The sequence below is a fragment of the Mesoplodon bidens genome (genome assembly GCF_964165515.1).
Source record: "Mesoplodon bidens genome assembly, chromosome: 4".
NCBI classification, from domain to species: domain Eukaryota; kingdom Metazoa; phylum Chordata; class Mammalia; order Artiodactyla; family Ziphiidae; genus Mesoplodon; species Mesoplodon bidens.
The window spans coordinates 121358192-121377227 of NC_138160.1; the positions used below are offsets into that span (position 1 = coordinate 121358192).

The 19036-nt window shown below is 44.8% G+C and overlaps 1 long non-coding RNA gene across 2 annotated transcripts in view; it reads left to right on the top strand.

Moving 5' to 3' along the window:
* Positions 1-19036, top strand: part of LOC308616245 — a 46147-nt gene that overhangs the window by 4129 nt on the left and 22982 nt on the right. For both annotated transcript variants that reach the window (XR_014015713.1, XR_014015714.1), the window contains exon 2: positions 12851-12934. This is a non-coding gene — a long non-coding RNA (uncharacterized lncRNA). The remainder of the gene's footprint in view (positions 1-12850; positions 12935-19036) is intronic.

Below are 19036 nucleotides of genomic sequence, written 5' to 3' on the forward strand. Positions count from 1 at the left end.
ATGAAAACTAATAGTAGTACTTACCAAAAAGGGCTGAGTGGACCTTGAATGGAATAATGCACATAAAGCCCTTGGAACAGCGTCTAGGTGCTGAATACACGTTTCGATGACTATTCAACATACCCAGCCATTTTGATGAATGGGAATAAGTTAGAATTTTAAGAGAAGCCTATTTATCTGTGTGCGTCAAAACTTCAGAAAGTGAAAACCACTCTCAAATGCAAACAAAGTTTTCTTTATCGGGAAATATTTCGAACAGTCATACTGTGCTGTCATTGATGCTTTAACTAGTACAGTTTTTGCAGGACAAAAGTTATATTTTTAACGGTGTGGCTGGGTATCTTAAATAGTTCACCAAAGAGTTGATTTTAGATGCTTGGATTTCAGTGGAAGCAGATAGTGTGATATAAAGCTGGGAATGATGATTCTCTTGTATCAGTATTGGGAGGGGCAGTTGTTAAACACTTGGTGACATAATTCTTAATCTCTTCAGATCTCTATTGTAAAAAGGGGGATAGTCATAGTATCTGCTTCAGGGGATTATCATGAGCCCTAAAGGGCAAGATATTTTTCAAGTAATCTAACTCAGAGCCAAGTGCACAGCTAGTTTTGAGGTCCCTCTAATTGCTCTGTGTAATAGGGAAATTTTGAAGATTTTAGTTTGGTTACAATAATACAGGTCACTAGCTTCCTCTTCCCCATTCTTCCTCCAAGACACTTGGTTTTCGCTCTTTGCTGAACAGGGCCGTGGAAGGTTATGCAAAAGAAGCTTTCCTGGGCTTCCCTGGTGGCGCAGTGGTTGAGAGTCCGCCTGCCAATGCAGGGGACACGGGTTCGTGCCCCGGTCCGGGAAGATCCCACATGCCGCGGAGCGGCTGGGCCCGTGAGCCATGGCCGCTGAGCCTGCGCGTCCAGAGCCTGTGCTCCGCAACGGGAGAGGGCACAACAGTGAGAGGCCTGCGTACCGCAAAAAAAAAAAAAAAAAAAAAAAAAAGAAGCTTTCCTGAAGACCTCACATAGTCCAGAGTGGTTTCGTCATGCGTGTGACTATAAAGTCAGATTTGCATTGTTTCAGTTTTGGCTACTGAATCAAGATTTTTATGAATGTCTTTAAATGGCACAGTTCAAATTTGCACTAGTTCACATAAAATGAAGCACACTGCTCCTTTCAGATGTGGGAGCTAAATCCAGAACAACCACTGAGAGCAGTAGGAAGAGAAGAAGGAGAAAAAAATAAAAGATCAAGAGGAGCTCTTTTGGTCCTTGCTTGCAAATCACAGAAATTCCCTGGTAATCTTGAAAACTCCGCTGATGCAGTGAGTGATTGGTGAGCTATGACTTTGGGAATGGACATATTTAGACTTTACCCAAAGATTGCCACTTAATTGTTGATGGATCTCAGGTGACTTACTGATCCTTTAGATTCTCGATTTTACATATTTAATGGGCATGATAATTCTACTCCATAGGGTGGTTCAGTAAATACCTCATAAGTGTCTGTGTCCTTCATACAATAGAATGGGGACCCTGAGAGAAGCACAGGGATAAGGAAGGGATATGTGGACTCTGGAGGGGTCAGCAATTTTCTGGAGGCTGAACTTGGCTTTCACGTTCCATGAGAGGGATGGGGGTTGCGTGCTTCTTTCTGACTTGACTTGTGATTTGGGCCACCCTTTCTCCCCTGGCCTCCATTCATGCCATTTCATTTGGTCAGTCAGTCATTGGCTGATCAGCCAATATTTAAGCAGCTTCTAGGTACTAGGCACCATCCCAGGCCCTGAGGGTACAACAGTGAACAAGTTATAGGAATCTCCTGCTCTCATATACCTTAGTCCAATGAGGGAAGCAAATAATAAAAAGTAAACACCCAAATAATAACATAAACTCAGATGTTGGTCAAATCCATGAAGGGGATAATAAAGGGAGGTGACAGTGATTGGGGAATGATCTTTAGGGAGGTCAGGAAGAGCCTCTCTAGGAAGTCTGAAGGCTGAGGAACGGGAACCTTGCAAATGTCCAGGAAGGAGGCCACAGTGAGTGCAAAGAGCAGGGCAGGTGTGACCTGGTGTGTTCCAGGACCACTGACACCTTGGGCCTGAGGCTGGAGAGGCTCATCTCTGCTCGAGGACATTCAGGCCTCCTCCAGCTGACTTGCACTACACCAGGGCTGGCTGGACTCCGGACTCCGGGGTACACGACCCACGTGCACCAACCTCAGGCCCTGGGGAAGAATTTACAACCATCCTGGGCCTGTTTACCACCTGCCAAAGAGCCCTTGGAAGGCACAGGCTCTTTCTCATAACTAGTTTTTTCAGAGCCACGTATAATACGAAGCAATTCAGCTGGGTAGGATTTATTTTTTCTTAAGTAATCCTTTCATTGAAGTATAACATTTTAGTTGGGCCATGTGAAGTTGCTAATATGCAGTGACTTTTCATGGACAAAGTGGCATTTCATATGATTCAACATAAATATATTGTTTTACAACATAAAAGTGTACAAATTAGAAGTGTATAACTGAATGAATTTTCATGAACTGAACACAACTGTAGAACTAGTGTCCAGGTCAAGAAACCAAACATTACCCAATTCGGGAAGCCCCACTCATGCTCTTCCCATCCCAGACCACCACCATGCCCCACCTCCACCCACAAGGGTAGTCACTATTTTGACTTTTAGCAACATAGATTAACATAGTCTATTTTAAAAAATCTTTCTTTAAAGGGAATTATACAGTAGATACTTTTTCTTGGTGAGATTCAGCCATGTTGTTGCATGTAGTTGTACTTTCTTTTTGTTGCTGTATAATATTCCATTTTATGACTAACTACAATGTGTTTATTTTTTAATTTTTTAAAATGTTTTGGCCGTGCCATCCAGCATGTGGGAATCTTAGCTCCCCAACCAGGGATCAAACCCACGCCCCCTGCATTGGAAGTGTGGAGTCTTAACCACTGGACCACCAGGGAAGTCCCTACAATGTGTTTATTCATTCTGCTCGATGGACATTTAGATTGTTACAAGCGTTTGGTTTTAAGAATGCTGCTTCTGGGCTTCCCTGGTGGCACAGTGGTTGAGAGTCCGCCTGCCAATGCAGGGGACATGGGTTCGTGCCCCGGTCCAGGAGGATCCCACATGCCGCAGAGCGGCTGGGCCCGTGAGCCATGGCCGCTGAGCCTGCGCGTCCGGAGCCTGTGCTCCGCAATGGGAGAGGCCACAACAGTGAGAGGCCCGCGTACCGCCAAAAAAAAAAAAAAGAATGCTGCTTCTGTGAACATTTTTGTACATGGCTTTTGGTTGAACACATATTAATATATCTGTGGATATAAACTGAGGACTGGGTCAGTGTTAGTATTTCCAAACAGTTATCCAAAGCGGTTGTACCAGTTCATACTCTCTGCACTGCTTTATTCAATGCCTCCCTGCTGCCTAGCTCTTGGGCCAGGTTCAATGTAAAGAATGAATATGGGGGGCTTCCCTGGTGGCACAGTGGTTAAGAGTCCACCTGCCAATGCAGAGGACACGGGTTCAAGCCCTGGTCCGGGAAGATCCCACACGCCGTGGAGCAACTAGGCCTGTGTGCCGCAACTACTGAGCCTGCACTCTAGAACCCGCAAACCACAACTGCTGAGGCCAGCGTGCCACAACTACTGAAGCCCACGTGCCTAGACCCCGTGTTCCGCAACAGGAGAGACCACTGCAATGAAAGGCCTGTGCACCGCAACGAAGAGTAGCCCCCGCTCGCCACAACTAGAGAAAGCCCACGCGCAGCATGGAAGGCCCAACACAGCCAAAAATAAATTAATTAAATAAAATTTCTTTTTTTAATTTAGCATTTCTTTGAAAAAAAATGAATGAATATGGGGGTAGTAGTGGGGAGGATACATGACAGGATTCATGGGATGAGTCTCAGTTTGTGTAGTGATTAAGAGCACAAGTCCTGGAGCAGCTAGGCCTGGTTACGATTGTTACTCTTCTCCTCTATTTACCCTCTGCCTCTGTGACCTTGGGCATGTCACCCAATGTCACTAGACCTCAGGTCCTTCATCTACAAAATGGCGTAAGTATAGTAGCTCTTATTGCACAGGGTCTGTCACCCATTTTTTTTACTTGAGAAATGTTTGTGGAAAGCCTGAAGTGTACTGGGCTCTGAGAATTCAAGAGTGAACAAGATAGATGGGACTTTGCTCTCATGGAATGTATGTTCTAGTTAGGGGAGACAGATAATAGTGGAGCTAACAAAAAATTAAGATAATTTCAGATAGCGATACATGCTATGGCAGCAGTAAAACAGGGCGCGGTGATGGAGCAATAGGGTGAAGGGGGGTAGGGGAGTCAGGGAGGTAGTGACTGAGCGGAGACCCATGTGACCAGCAGGAGGCAGCCAGGCGTGGATCTGAGGGATGAGCAGTTCAGGCAGAAGGGCTAGCTGGTACAAAGGCCATGAGGTAGGAACAAGCTTGGTGTCTGTGAGTTGCAGAAAGAAGGTTGATGCTGCTGGAGCTGACTGAGGGGAGAGGCCATTTTAGATAAGACAGCAGAAATCATATTCCTGTAGGGCCTTGACTGCTGAGGTAAGGAGTTTACATTTTATTTAAATATCAAGGGGAGTCATTGGAGAGTTTTAAGCAGGGGACCAACGTGAGCTAATTGACGTGAAGATTGAGATACTATATATATGTATGTGTATATGTATACAGAACTTAGCACAGAGTCGGGCATAGAGTGATGTTCAGTAAATGTTAGTTGCTGCTACTGCTATTATTATTTATTGATGCTCTTAAACAACCTAAAAACTTTCATCCTATTGAGGATGAGGAAGCCAAGGCATAGACCCATTACCATCCACATGTAAAGTCAATCAAATCAGAGAACAGGATGTAGATTTTAATGATCAAAGGAAATGCTTTTGGTCTCTTTCCCAAATGGGAATTTTGAGGCAGAGGATTTTTCGCTGTGGTTAGCAATTATCTGGAGCCAACCAAATGCAGCTCCTTCAGCTCCACTTGGCCAAAATGGCCAGAGTTCCATCACTTGGGTGCCATTGACTGTGGCCCTGGCCACCATTTAGGGCCCTGGGAAAGGCTCACGGTTGCTTGTTCAATCCATCTGCCTTTGCTCTGGGTCTGATGGGCCAAGAATGGGGAGGCATTCCCTGTTCTCCACCTGGAGTGCCCACCAGGTTTACTGAGATGCCATCCACTGCCCTGGCTTGGAGGCTCTCCCACCACGTTCTTGCCATATGTTCATAAAAGGCTTTTGAAGGAAGCTGCCCTTTGTTATCTCTGACACAGAGAAATGGCAAGTAAATAATCTGTGAATGAATGAATGCAAATTGTGTAACGAAACTGGGCAAAGCTTAGGGTATATAATACTCGTTTCTGGGCAAAGTGTCCTTCTCTTAGTAAGGATGTATTCATTCCTTCATTCATCAGTATGTATTGAGCTTTTGCTAGATGCCAGGTGCCAGGCAGTGTACAGTAGTGAGCAAAAAGGGTACCATTCTTGCCCTCATAGAGCTTCCAGTCTAGTGGGACACACCTTCATCAAATAATTGTACAAATATGAATAGAGAATGACAATAGTGATAAGCGCTCTGCAGGAGACGTATTAATGTCCTGAAGGTATATAATGAAGGGGGGGCTTTGGGAAAGTTCCTCCAGTAAGTGACACTTGAGCTCAGCCCACAAAGATGAGTGGGGATAAGAGGGTTTAGAGGGTAGAGTGAGACGTATTCTAGCCAGAGAACAGCATATGCCAAGGTCCTGAGGTGGGAAGGAACATGCATGGTGAATCCAAGAATACAAGAGAAGGGCACAGTGACTAAAAGGCTGAAAATGAGGTGGACTCTGGTCCCAGTAAAAGCTGATGATATGGCAGAGAAGACAGGTCACAAAAGTCTTTGGAGGCTATGTTAAGGCACTTTTAGCCATCTCAAGGACTATGGGATGCTCTTAAAAGACTTGAAGCTGTAGATGTGTATGAGTGAATGTGTGTGTTAGGGAGTGTGTCATTCTAGCCACAGTGTGGAAAATGGATTGGAAGGAGCCAGAATGGGTTCTCGTAACTGCCCGGCCCTCCTTGGCCTTTCAGTGCTAGAGGTGGTAACAGAGGCCTGTTTTTCCCAGTTCCAGGGTGTTGTGCTTTCCCTGTGGTTTCCTTACACTCTGCCCACATGTTTGCAAATAGTTCCTTTATCAAACTCTCGTCACATGACCAAATTTGTTCTGGTTGACTTTATGGAAGAGTCACATGGACAAAGCAGGAGAAAACTTTAGCAGCTCCCTAACCTAGCTCTTTTACTTTACTTGTAATAAGCCCCTATTACTGGATTTTGTTTTCTAGTCATTCTGACAAGCTTTTTCTTTTCAATGCAGAGCAAAACATTTCAGTTAGAATGTATTTACATAAGAGCTAGAAATTACTGAATTAGTCAGATTTCTCTTTATCTAATTTGTGCTGTTTGTCCTGAGTGTGTTTTTTTGTTTGTTTGTTTTTAAGACGTAATTTTTTTAGAGCAGTTTTAGATTTATAACAAAATGGAAAGGAAGGTACAGAGAGTTCCCATGTACCCCCTGCACCTACACATAACTTCCCCTATGTCCTGGTTTATTTTTATTTTTTCCTTCCACTTTATCTTCTTATGGATTGAATTTTTTAATCACCCCATTTTTTCCCCATTGATTGCCTTGGAAGTTACAGTCTCTCTGTCTATTTATTCTTTTAATGGGTCCTCTAGATATTAAAAATTTAATCACAGGGACTTCCCTGGTGGTCCAGTAGCTAAGACTCTGCATTCCCAATGCAGGGGGCCCGGGTTCGATCCCTGATCAGGGAACTAGATCCCACGTGTTGCAACTAAAAAAGATCCCGCATGCCGCAAGGAAGATCCTGTGTGCTGCTACTAAGACCTGGCACAGCCAAATAAATAAATTAATATTTTTTAAAAAATAAGTAAAATTTAATCACAATTTTTACCCTCTTAAACAAAACAATAAGTGACCTTAAACTACTTTAACTTAAACTCCCCCCATCATTTATTTCCTGTTGTTTTCACTCTTTTTTTTTTTTTCAGGACAGATGAGACATCATTGTTTCTTTACACAATCAAATGTTGTTCATTGGTGGCTTACAGAATTACCAATCTCTTTGTTCACGGTTCCTTTTTATAAGAATATCCATCTGAGATTGGCTTCCCTCTGCCTGAAATTCATCCTGTATTTCCTTCAGCGAGAGTCTGTTGGTAGGAAATTCTCTTGGTTTTTGTGAGTTTAAAAATGACTTTCTTTCACTATCATATTTAAATTCTTGGATGAAATTCTCGATTGACAGTTATTTTATCTCAGGACATTGAAGATACCGTTCTGACTTCCACTGTGGCTGCTGAGAAGTCTGGTCTGTCTGATTGTAGTTTCTTTGTTATTGATTTGTATTTGTCCCAGGCCCTCTGCAGTCCCAGGCCCTCTGCAGTTTCACTTTGATGTAAGTACACATGAATACATTTTTCTTTATTCTTCTTGGGATTTCTGAATCCAGAGTTTGGTGTCTTACAACAATTTGGAAAAATTCTCATCAGGGCCAGCACTAGTGTATAGCCAGTGAGGGCATCAGATTTAAAAAGATGCTCATTCTTGAGTTTGTGCAAATGCAGGATTGGCTCTGAGAGCGATTGTCTAAAATAAATTTTAGGCCCTAGGCCCCTCACTCACCTCACACTAGTCCTGGTGTTGACTCTACAAGTACCTCTTCTTCCTTATTCTTTCTTCTTCTTTTCTTCTGTAAAGACAATTAAATATATATTAGACCATCTTATTCTCTCCTCCAATGTCACATACGTAGTTCTTTTATTCTTTATCTTTTTGTATCCCTGGTCACTTTCTAGATTTCTTCAGGTCCATCTTCCAGTAAATGAATTCTGCTTTTAACAGTATCTAATCTGCTATGTAATCCATTCTAGTTCCTCCCTGCACACCCCCACACCCCCACCCAAATTGGCTTCGTTACTTTTTATAGTCTTTTAGTCTTTTGTTCCTGGCTCATATATTTAAGGCTCACATTTATTGTACTCGATAATTTCTATATTTCAAATTTTAGTGAGTCTAATTAGTTGTTTTTTGTTTCTGCTGGTTTTCTTTATGGTACCTTGTTTCCTTGTATGTTTTGTGAGTTTTAACTTTTGGCACAATTTATTAGAACTTCGTGGGCATTCTTTGAGGCATGAGTTGAAATTGTAGTCCTTCAGAGAGGATTTGTATTTGCTCTTACCTGTTACTAGGATTCAGTTCCCACCTGAAAGCTCCTTAAATTAAATTTTATGCTTGACATTTTTCAGATTATATAGGGCAGCAGTCTTCAACCTTTTTGGCACCAGGGACCGGTTTCATGGAAGACAATTTTTCTACGGACCTGAAGGTGGGAATGGTTCAGGTGGTAATGCAAGCGATGGGGAGCGGCAGGCTGCATTCCAGGACCTTGGCCTTAAGCTCATTCTTTTTATTTGGCTGGGTCTTGTGGTCAAGGCAGGGAGAATAGGACATCTTTTCTCCTAGGAATAGAGGGAGAGAAAGAAGTGAGAATGGAGTGATGTAAGGTTGGAGAGACCTTGGGAGTCACTTGCAATTTTCTTATCTGCCCATCAGAAATGAAGAGGTTATTCATTCACTGATTGAAAAAAAATGTCTTAATTAATCACCTGCTCTGGACTGGGCACTGTGCTAGGCAAGGGGGACAAGTATCAGTGAAGCAAGTATCAGAGATTGATTGACTGCTTATGTAATGCCAGGCCCTGTGTTAAGTGCTTGGTGCTCTCAAGGGCGGTATAAGACAGGGACTGTTGATGTTGCTTTGGCTTTTTTTTACAGGTAGGGGAATGTCCTAACTGAAGCTTAGGATGGTTTGGTAACCCACTGTGGGTCACAGACATATAAGTAAGAAACTTAGACCCAGCCCAGGGGCACTTTTTCCAGCCCTAACTTCTCCCAGGCCCCTGGGACTTCTATCAGGGTACAGTAAGTGGCTGGCTTAGGGTCTGGCATGAATCAGGCCAAGCTGGGGATAAGCAGTCCCAGTTCCTGCCGTTCTATCCTGTCCTTGGCCTGAGAAAGGAGGTGGCGGAAAGGGACGGATGTGGGCTAGGATAATAATGCCGAGTCACTGATGATGAAAGCCCTGTGTATTCCCCTCCTCCCAGCCACCACCTAAAGCCCGGCTCAGCCACTGTCTTTGTTGTCACACTCTCATCCCTCCCGGCCCCACTGACAACAGCTGGGATTGTGTCTCACGAACCAAAAACGTGTTTCCTTCCTTCTCTGGAACTTCCTCAGAGCTACCAGAGGACACAGCCAGATTCTGAAATCCTATTCCCCATTGCCAGGGATTTCCCCTATGGTCCCAGAGAGAGGGAGAAACGGGTTCTGTGACTCGTATTGCGTGAGATCCTGAGGAAACAGTCCAATGACCTCTTTCTTCTATTCTGAGGTGAGGAGGAAGGTGGTCCTGCTGCAGTGAGTCGGTGGGTCTCAGGATTGAATGCTAGGTGTGAGTGGAGAACTCAGAAGGTAGGACTAAAGGTGAAGAATCACCCCCAGTCTGCTCTAATCTGGCAATCAGAGGCCTTAAAGACTTAAGGAGTCCACAGATTTTATATATATATATATGTATATATATATATGTATAAAATACATATACATATGTATGTGTATATATATAATTTATATACTTATGTATTTATATATACATACACACACACACACACACACATATATATTCATCACAATGTTTTAGTAGTAGCAACCTACCGGCCCATCTGTAGAGGACTCATGAAATCAATGAAGGTTGCTCTCTACAAAATAAATCTAAGTTGCCATAAAATAGTGTGTGCTGTACCTATCAAGTGTGGCTATAGACTGTTAAGTGAGTAAAGCAAGCCACAGAATGGTGTATGTGTGTGTATATGTTTCAGTAGCCATGGATGATTTCTAGAAATACTCGTGAGAAACTGCCAATTGGTTAATTCCGAAGAGTAAGAATGGAGATTTGGATGGGAGGCAAGACATTTGCTCTTCACTTTATACTCTTATATACTTTAAAAAGATTTTTTTTATAATGAGCATGTATTGCTTTTATAATACAATGAAAATGAGAAAGAAAGAGTAGAATAAAGAAAGGCATAAGAAGGTTCACAAGCCAAAGACACCTAAAAAATTTCAGCACTGAATCCAGGAGTGCTGAGGGCAGGAAGAAAAACAAAGTGGGGCCTGAGATGACCTTGCATGATGGAACTTGCCCCTAGCCACCGTTTGTAGAGATATGCTTTGACCAGCCAAGGGTGGATACAGAGGTAGGGACTGTCAGGAAATCCCTGTTTGCAAGGCTGACTCAGTGATAGAAAGTCTAAAATAAAATCAAGGCCAAAGTTCAACTTCAAGAACAGGGATTGGAGTCTCTTATAACCCTGGCTAACATATATTGAGTATTTACCATGTTTCAAAGCAATGTACAAATTGCTTTACTTAGTGTTATCTAATATATCTTCCTAACAACGCTATGAGTTAGCACTGTTATTGTCCCAGTTTTACAGATGAGGATACTGAGGCTCAGAGGGTCCAAATTACTTGCCCAGATACACACGGTCAGTAATTGGTTAGGCTGGGATTAACCCAGGTCTGTCTGTTGCAGAGGGCACCTCTCTTATCACCTCCTGAATACTACTATGTGTTGAACTCTAAGGGGCCCTTGGGTACAAGAACAGGACATCCTTACATCTTTGCCATCAAGGAGCAGCTGGGCTAGGTGGAGAAGGCCGCACTAACCTATGTAGACTGTATAGTGGTTTATTTATTTATTTATATAAATTTATTTATTTATTAATTTTTATTTTTGGCTGCATTGGATCTTCGTTGCTGCATGTGGGCTTCGTCTAGTTGCGGTGAGAGGGGGCTACTCTTCATTGCGGTGTGGGGGCTTCTCATTGCAGTGGGTTGTCTTGTTGCAGAGCACGGGCTCTAGGTGCGCAGGCTTCAGTGGTTGTGGGACGCTGGCTCAGTAGTTGTGGCTTGCAGGCTCTAGAGCGCAGGCTCAGTAGTTGTGGCGCACGGGCTTAGTTGCTCTGCGGCATGTGGAATCTTCCCAGACCAGGGCTCGAACCCATGTCCCCTGCATTGGCAGGCGGATTCTTAACCACTGTTCCACCAGGGAAGCCCTGTGTAGTGATTTATATAAGGCATCCATCCGGATTTAATTGTGCTGCAAAGATAATAAGCACTATTTGGATTTTAAAGTTGGAGAGATTAGCGAGACCTGAAGTTGTCGATGAAGGCATCTTGGAGGAGGAAAGATGTACATCAGGTCTGGAAGGATGGATGGAATTAAGAGAGGGGCAAGGAGAACATTCCAGAGAAGAGAATGTGCAAATTGTGCAGAAGCCTGCTCTGTTGTTTCTGAGACAGTGAAGTACCTTGCCTAATCAGAGTGAAAGTTGTATACGTGTGATAAGCGAGCTGGTGTGTGTAGAGAGGGAAAACAGAGCATTAGAAGTCATTCTGAAGGTTGAAAACTGGGAGAGGAGTCATGACTTAATGTGGAAAGAAATTAAGAGCCTCCGAAGGCGTTTTAGACAGTGAAGAGACACTATGAAAAGTGATGCTTCAGAGAGGTTAATCCCATAGAGATGTCAAAGTGACAGAGTGAAAGAGGGGACCATGTGAAAACCTAGCTGTGGGGTGATGGGGGCCTTGAGGGGGGTACCAGCAAGAGGAATGAAACAGGAGGGCTGGTGTGAAAGCTGCTTGTAAAGGGAGAGGAGGCAACAGGACTTGATGATTGAAAAGAAACAGACTATGAAGGAGCAAGTCTGAGCCTAAGAATTCCAGGGCTTCAAATACAGATGTCCAAGGAAGGGAACACCTATATCTGGAAAAAGGAATTGGGAGAGGGTTTTGGTTTGCTATTGGAGGTGTGATGGGAGGAGATGATGAACTGTGTTTTCATTCCAAACCTCTTTTTTTTCCCCAAGACTGTAAGACAGCTTAGGGACTTTTTTTTGCTTCATTTTCTTGGTGGTATAATGCATAGGACTTCCTTTGTCTGGACTAGTTCATTCATTCAACAGCTGTTTATTAAGCTGTCTTATGATTTGGTTGTTGGGAACACAGCAGTGAGCAGGGCAGACCTGGTCCCTGTCCTCATGGAAGATAGATATTGAACAAGAAATTATAAGGGTTCTTTCTGTGCTCCTAATACCAAGGTGGCATTTCTTCCCCCAGACCAATTCTGTTCTATACCCACAAAATCTGGAGGATGCATCAACTGGTAAGGGCATTTGTTAAACACTTTATTATAGATTGTATCTCATAATAAAGAAAAAATATTGCAACCATTCGTTTATTCCTTTGCTCTACAAATATTGAGTGGCACTGTGGCTCTGTATTTTTAGCCCTTATGCTCACAAACTAGTGGAGGACATAAACAGGTAAACAGGTAATGATAATATGGTGTAATAAGTGTAGTGAGGGGGTAAACACCAGGTGTTGTGGGAGCACCTAGGAGGGGGATTTTTCTGGCCTTGGTGGGGGGCAGCTGGCTGGGCAGGGAATTTTCCCTGACAAGAATAATGAGATGTTAGCTACACAAGGGAATGGGGTGAGGTGAGGGTATGTGTTCCATGCAAAAGTAACGTCTAGTTCAAAGACCTGGACACTGGAGAGGCCTAGACTTGGTGGGGAATGATTTACAACCTAGAATTTTATACCTACCAAAACTACCAATCAAAATGTGAAGAAAAGATGAAAGGAAAGGCATGTTCGGATGTGTAAGGTGTCAAAAAATTTATCTCCCGTGTGTCTTTTCCCAGGAAGCTAGAGGAGGACCTGCACCAACAAAACCAAGGCGTAAATCAAGAGAGTAGACACCATGGAAATAACTGCATGGAGCTCAGGTAGGCAGAGACTGGATAAAAAGGGTTCTATAGGCATAGTGAGGAGTTTGGACTTCATTATAATGACAAAATTACTTAAAGTAAGAATAGAATGAGGGACTTCCCTGGCAGTCCAGTGGTTAAGACTCTGCACTTGCACTGCAGGGGGTGTGGGTTCAATCCCTGGTCAGGGAACTAAGATCCTGTTTGCCACGTGGTCTGGCCAAAAACTAAAAATTAAAAGAAAAAAAAAATAGAATGATATTCTAAAATAGTGCTTTTTTCCCCCCAAACTTTGAATTCTAGGGGCCATTTTAAGCAACATTGTGATTGACTTCAACCAGGAACCATAGTTTTAATCTGTTTTTCATATTTTGTGTTCCTTTGAAAAGAATGCTGCTGAGTTTTAAAGAATTTGGAAGTTACTGTACTAGGAAAACCTAAACATGTATGTAATTACTTCTTAAGCAGTCTTAGGCAATTTGGTGTGGCCCCCAGAAACTCCCAGGGTTAAGAGGCTGTAGAAATTTTATTTTATTTTATTTTTATTTATTTATTTTTTATAAATGTATTTATTTTTGGCTGTGTTGGGTCTTCATTGCTGCGCATGGGCTTTCTCTAGTTGCAGCAAGCAGGGGCTACTCTTCGTTGTGGTGCGCAGGCTTCTCATTGGGTGGCTTCTCTTGTTGCGGAGTGCGGGCTCATTAGTTGTGGCTTGCGGGCTCTAGAGGGCAGGCTCAGTAGTTGTGGTGCATGGGCTCAGTTGCTCTGTGGCATGTGGGATGTGGCATCTTCCCAGACCAGGGCTCGAACCCGTGTCTCCTGCATTGGCAGGTGGACTCTTAACTGCTGTGCCACCAGGGAAGCCCCAAGAGGTTGTAGAAATTTTAAGGCCTATGTAGGTGGCCATAGGGCTATGAAAGTTCCTGGAGCAGTGCATTGTGGGAGAGGGGAGAGTGGTATAGGGAGGTGATAAGGGCCAGCTTCCAAATTCCAACAGGACTCTTCACTGGTCAGCCTTCCGCAGCAGAGGAGATCCCTAGAAGAACATTTCTACTAGAACAGATCTGCTTACAAATTCAGTGCTGAAACTGCCTTCCCTAGTGACTTTCAGACTGCCAAGAAATAAAATTAAAAAATGCAAACACGGGGTAGGGGAAACACTGTATGACCAAAGCTCCTTTCCTGCTGAACTTTGCCACAGCTGGACTAAGGCAGGGTATGGTTGAGAGACAGAGAGAGAGAGAGAATGCATGTGTGTCTGCAGGCTCAGAAGAAATTTATGGCTGTGTTACATTTTAGCAAATCATGGTCAAAGCCAGAGCAGGGATCCAGGTGTTCTCTAAATCTGAAGCCAAGGAGAACATTTTATTTATGGATTCAGCAGACAGACGTTTGTTTTCTTTCTCATATCCGCATTTCAAGTTTGGATGATAAAAGATTAGTGCAGAAACCAAGCAGCATGCTATGGTGTTTGCTGGTTTTACTGGCCATAACAAAGGGTGTTTCCCAGTTCCCCATCAGCTGGGAGAAATCCTTTCCCACCGTCTCCTGGTCAACCTCTCTCCCTCCCCCTAAGCAAGTGAATTTTAAACACCACTCTAAAGTTGTTGGCTGGTGACCAGGAAAATTCCTTTTGCTTTGTTCTGCTGTTAATGGCCCATCAGTTTAAACCTCCTACCCCCAGAAACTTCTTTCTCATAACTAGACTGAGGAAGGAGGAAGCAGAATTAAGAAGGATGGAAGGAATGAAAGGAGGAAAGGATGAAAGAAGGAAAAGAATCCCTACTTTTAAGGGCTTTGGGAGGATTCAGAGATGGCCTGGCCTGGATGAATGGAAGGAAGGAATTTCATTTGTCTTGACCTATCTGTACAGCAGCCAACACAAGGGCATACGTAAGTAGGGCCTTATTGAATGACTTTGGATGAAGGTGATAATTTTTAAATTCAGCAATAGCTCAATCATGTGGGATTTTAGTGGACACAGGTCTTCTGGAAGACTTCTAATTCTGGGGGCCAAGATTTGGACTTATATTTGAGCTGTGTAAGCTAGTAAATGTGTGAACATCATTGAGCCACTAAGGTCAGTCACCTTCCTTATTCTCATTGTATCATATTTAAAGATACAGTTAATAACTGCCTTGGATCTTGTTACTGTTAGTTATAAAACCAATAATTATCATTGACTGTGTGTGCCAGGTATAGGGCTCAGGACACTTCCTGTATTATCTAATTTAATTCTCACTGAATAACTCTATGAGGTAAGTACTATTATTATTTCCATTTTAAAGAAGAGGAAACTGAGGCTTAGTGAGGGTGGTAGAGCTGAGACTCCCACCTGGATTCTCTGTCTTTCTAGCTCATGCTCTTAACCTCGACATTTTTCTGTTTATAAAGTACAAAGGTCTAACAAAACATAAATAAGAAGAAGCATCGAGTGGCCATACAGTTCCTCCCTAGAGCATGACAGTTGGTCACCTAGGTCTTGAATTTGCTGAGTTATCACTGGAGGGGACAGTTCTGCATATAATGTTATAAGTGGATCCCTGTCCCTGGCCTTTCAGATTTCTGGAATAAGGTTTTGACCACAAATCTTTCTCAGGTCTTGGTCTGTCAGATTCCATTTCTCAGCTTCCAAAACAACACATAGACACACAGAGAAATCAGAGCCTTTGAACACCAGTGCCACTCCCTTCCCCTACCTCCACTGCCAAGTAGCACCTGTGGTAATTTTTCCCTCTCAAATGAGCTTTGTCATCTCTTATATCACTTGGAGCTGGCAGCTCTCAAATCCATCTTCTGTAACCCAGAAATGCTGTGGGACCCTCCCTGACTGGAGGGGAGACAGCTGACCAGGTGAGAGACTGCTACTGACATGACACACTGAGGACAAAGCAACTGTGGAAGAGCAATGGGATCATTAACACCAGCTGGAAAGCTCTGCAAAGATGGCATTGCTGGGGGTGTACCCTGGATGGAATTCCCAAGGCCCAGGGTGGGCTTTTACGCTCCCCCTTTAATATTTGTCTTTATTATATGTAAACAGAAGTATCTTTATCTTTGAAAAATCAATACATGATTGTTGTCAACAATTTAAATAACGTGGAGATTAATGCAGAGAAAGTACAAGTATACCATGAACAGGACACACTCCCCCACTGCCCTCCCCTGACCCCGCCCCCTACTCCGCCATGCATCTGCCCCGGCATCACTAATGACAGTTTGATGTCTGTTCTTCCAGAAGGTTCTGCTGGTTTCCTGTGTGTGGTGTTTACATAATTATCAGTGAGAAGGTCCTATTCTGTACCTTGTACATCACAGGCGTATTTCTAGTCTATCCATACAGCTCTCTTCTCCTTTTTGACGGCAGCACAGTATTCCACTGTTAAGAATGGATCAACTTCCTTTTTTTTCTCATCTCTGCTCTAACAGATCTTTGACTCTCCTGGGAACCTGTCTCAGCTCCCACCTACCATGCCCTCATCTGGCTTCTGCCTCAGGAAACTGCACCGATGGGAAGGTGGTCAAGAGGTGAAAGGGGCAGTGGTGGGCCCCATATGGGAGACGGTAGGATGAGTGTAGTCTATCCTCGCCCTGCTGGGGTACACAGGAAGTTCTTCTCTCTTCCTTGCCCTGCCAAATGGTTGTTCTGTCTGGCTAAGACAAAGCTGCACGTTTTATGGGAATCATCTTTGAAACGATCAAGAGGATCATTTCAGAGAAACATAAAAGACTGTCTTCTTAGACTGTCACACTCTATCATTTGGGACCCCCACTCTGGGCATGCACACCTTGGGGCTGTCAAGATGACCAGAGAGCATCCAGGCCAGTCTCCTGCCTCTGTCCAAGATGGATGAGCAGCCCCTTGATTAAAGCTTTCTCTTGGTAGCTACTTTGTGTGATTAACAACTCCATTAGTTAGAAATGCGCTGCTCCTTTTCCCTGTTAAGTCACTCTAGCTTAAACGATTCAGGTGAGACCACTTATTAGCTACGTGCTCTTGATCAAATTTCATATTTTCCTGTATCTCAGTTTCCTCACCTGTGGAATGGGGATATCTAATTTGGTACAGCTTTTTTTTTGGTAACTTAAATTAAATATTGATATATACATAGCATATTTGGTGTATTATATAATAGATGCTAAGCACTCAGTGATGGGAGTGATTATGCCCTGAGTCCGAATAGTTCTCACTGTGCTTTAAACCCAGACTTTAGAGATTATCTAGATCACTGGTTCCTAACCCTGGCTGCACACTAAATTTACCTGGGGAGCTTTAAAAAAAAAAGCCAGTGCCCAGGCTGGTCTGAGGTGGGATCAGGGAGAGGGGTCAGTGTTTTTGAAAATCTCCCTGAGGAATTCTAATTTGTACCATGGTTGAGAACTACTGAGTCTAGTCCAGTGATCTCATTTTCCAGATGAGGAAACGGTGAGGCCTAGAGTGGGGAAGGACTTGCCCTGGTTATAGAGCCCCGACCAGAAGGACCCAGGTCTCTCTTATCCTGGATGCCAACCTCCAAGACTTGTCCTTATGCAGGAAACCTGTCCTCTGGGTGTCCTTCAGGTGCTGCGCCATCTTTCAGTCTCTTTCTTGAGAATACTGTATGGATCCCTCAACTAATTCTTCCCAGGAATGGTGCTTTTTCACCCTCTGGTCCCAGTCTGATGGTCACCTGTTCAAAGAGTTCTCTGGATTAAAAGCTGCTGTTCAAGAATATGACCCTTTAATCATAGCACTTAGAGCGTGTGAAATAATCCTGTTAAGTCGTTTGTTCGTTCGTTCGTTCATTCATTCATTCAAAAATCTAAGCCCCCTGGGGGCAGGGGCTGATTCTGCCTTGTTCCTGCTGAACAGAGCCTAGAAAGGTGACCAGCGCTTAGTGAAAAATAGTCATTAAATGACTGAACGAAAGAAATCCCAGGAGGGCAGTTGAGTATTTTATTTTTCTAGTCCTAGCCATCTGATTCTCATTACTCCTACAGCTTGGGAAGCCTCTCTGTGCTTTGGCGTTTTATAAACCTCGTATGTGTACGTCGAAATTTTAACCATAAATCCAGAGTTTAGGGGTGGAAAAATTTGAGACCAGGGGATTGGAGGAGGTGGATAAAAACTACCCGGAGGTCTGAAGCAGGGGCGGCGCTGCCCCAGGGTTGGAGGGGAAGAGGGGAACCGTCGGGCGGGCGCCCCTCCGCCCCCTCTGTGTCGCCTCGGCGGGTGTCCCCGGGCTGCGACATCTTTCAGAGGGGTGCGCAGCTGCAAACTTCTCCTACAGTCCCGGGATGGCATGGGAGGGGGGAGAACGCCGCCGCCGCGGGGGAGGGTATGTGGCCCGGGGGCTGCTCGGGCAACAGCCCCCGCATTCCGGCCGAGCGCGCGCCCCGGGAGGTGGCGCCTTGGGGAGGCTGTAATTTTTTTTTTTTTCGGAGGCGCAGGGGAGCGGTGGGTGGGAGGGAGGGGGGCCAGTGTGTGTCCCTTTAAGAGCCCGAGCGCTGCCCCCGCCTCGCAGGCGCCCGGAGCCTCACAAAAGAACAGGATGTTGTTGATTTGTCACCAAACCACAGAGAGGAAATGATTGTAAATTTCCTTTAAACATCCCCACCGCGCTCCGGCCGCCCCCGCTTCCGCCTCCGCCGCCCCCGCCCGGCCGCGCGCAGCGGGGCCTCGGCGCTCCAGCGGGGCACCCGCGCCCCGGCCTCCCGGCCTCCCGGCCTCCCAGGCCAGGCCACAGGCCCGGGCCGGCACCGGGGCGCCTGCGGGAGGAACCCCCGCGCCCCCGCGCCCCCCGCTCGCGTTCCAGTTGCTTTCTTCTGATTGTTTTTTCACCAGCTGCCGCAGAGAAAGGGCCTCAGCTCGTGTGCAGCCGCGCGCGCCGCCCTTCCCTCCTCCGCATTTTCCTTCTTGAACGGAGGAGACCCGCGCTGTCGCCCCGGGCCCTGCCCAGGAAGGGCCTGAGCGCTCCCCCGCCCCATTGAGCCTCACGACTCCTTGCACAGGCAGTGGTCATTAGCTCCCCAGGATCGGGAGGCGGGGTGGAACTAAGGCCCGGGGAAGTTAAGTGATAGCTGAAAGTCACCAGCTCCTGGAACCCCCTGGGGACTCTTGGGACACCCTACCTAGGTTTG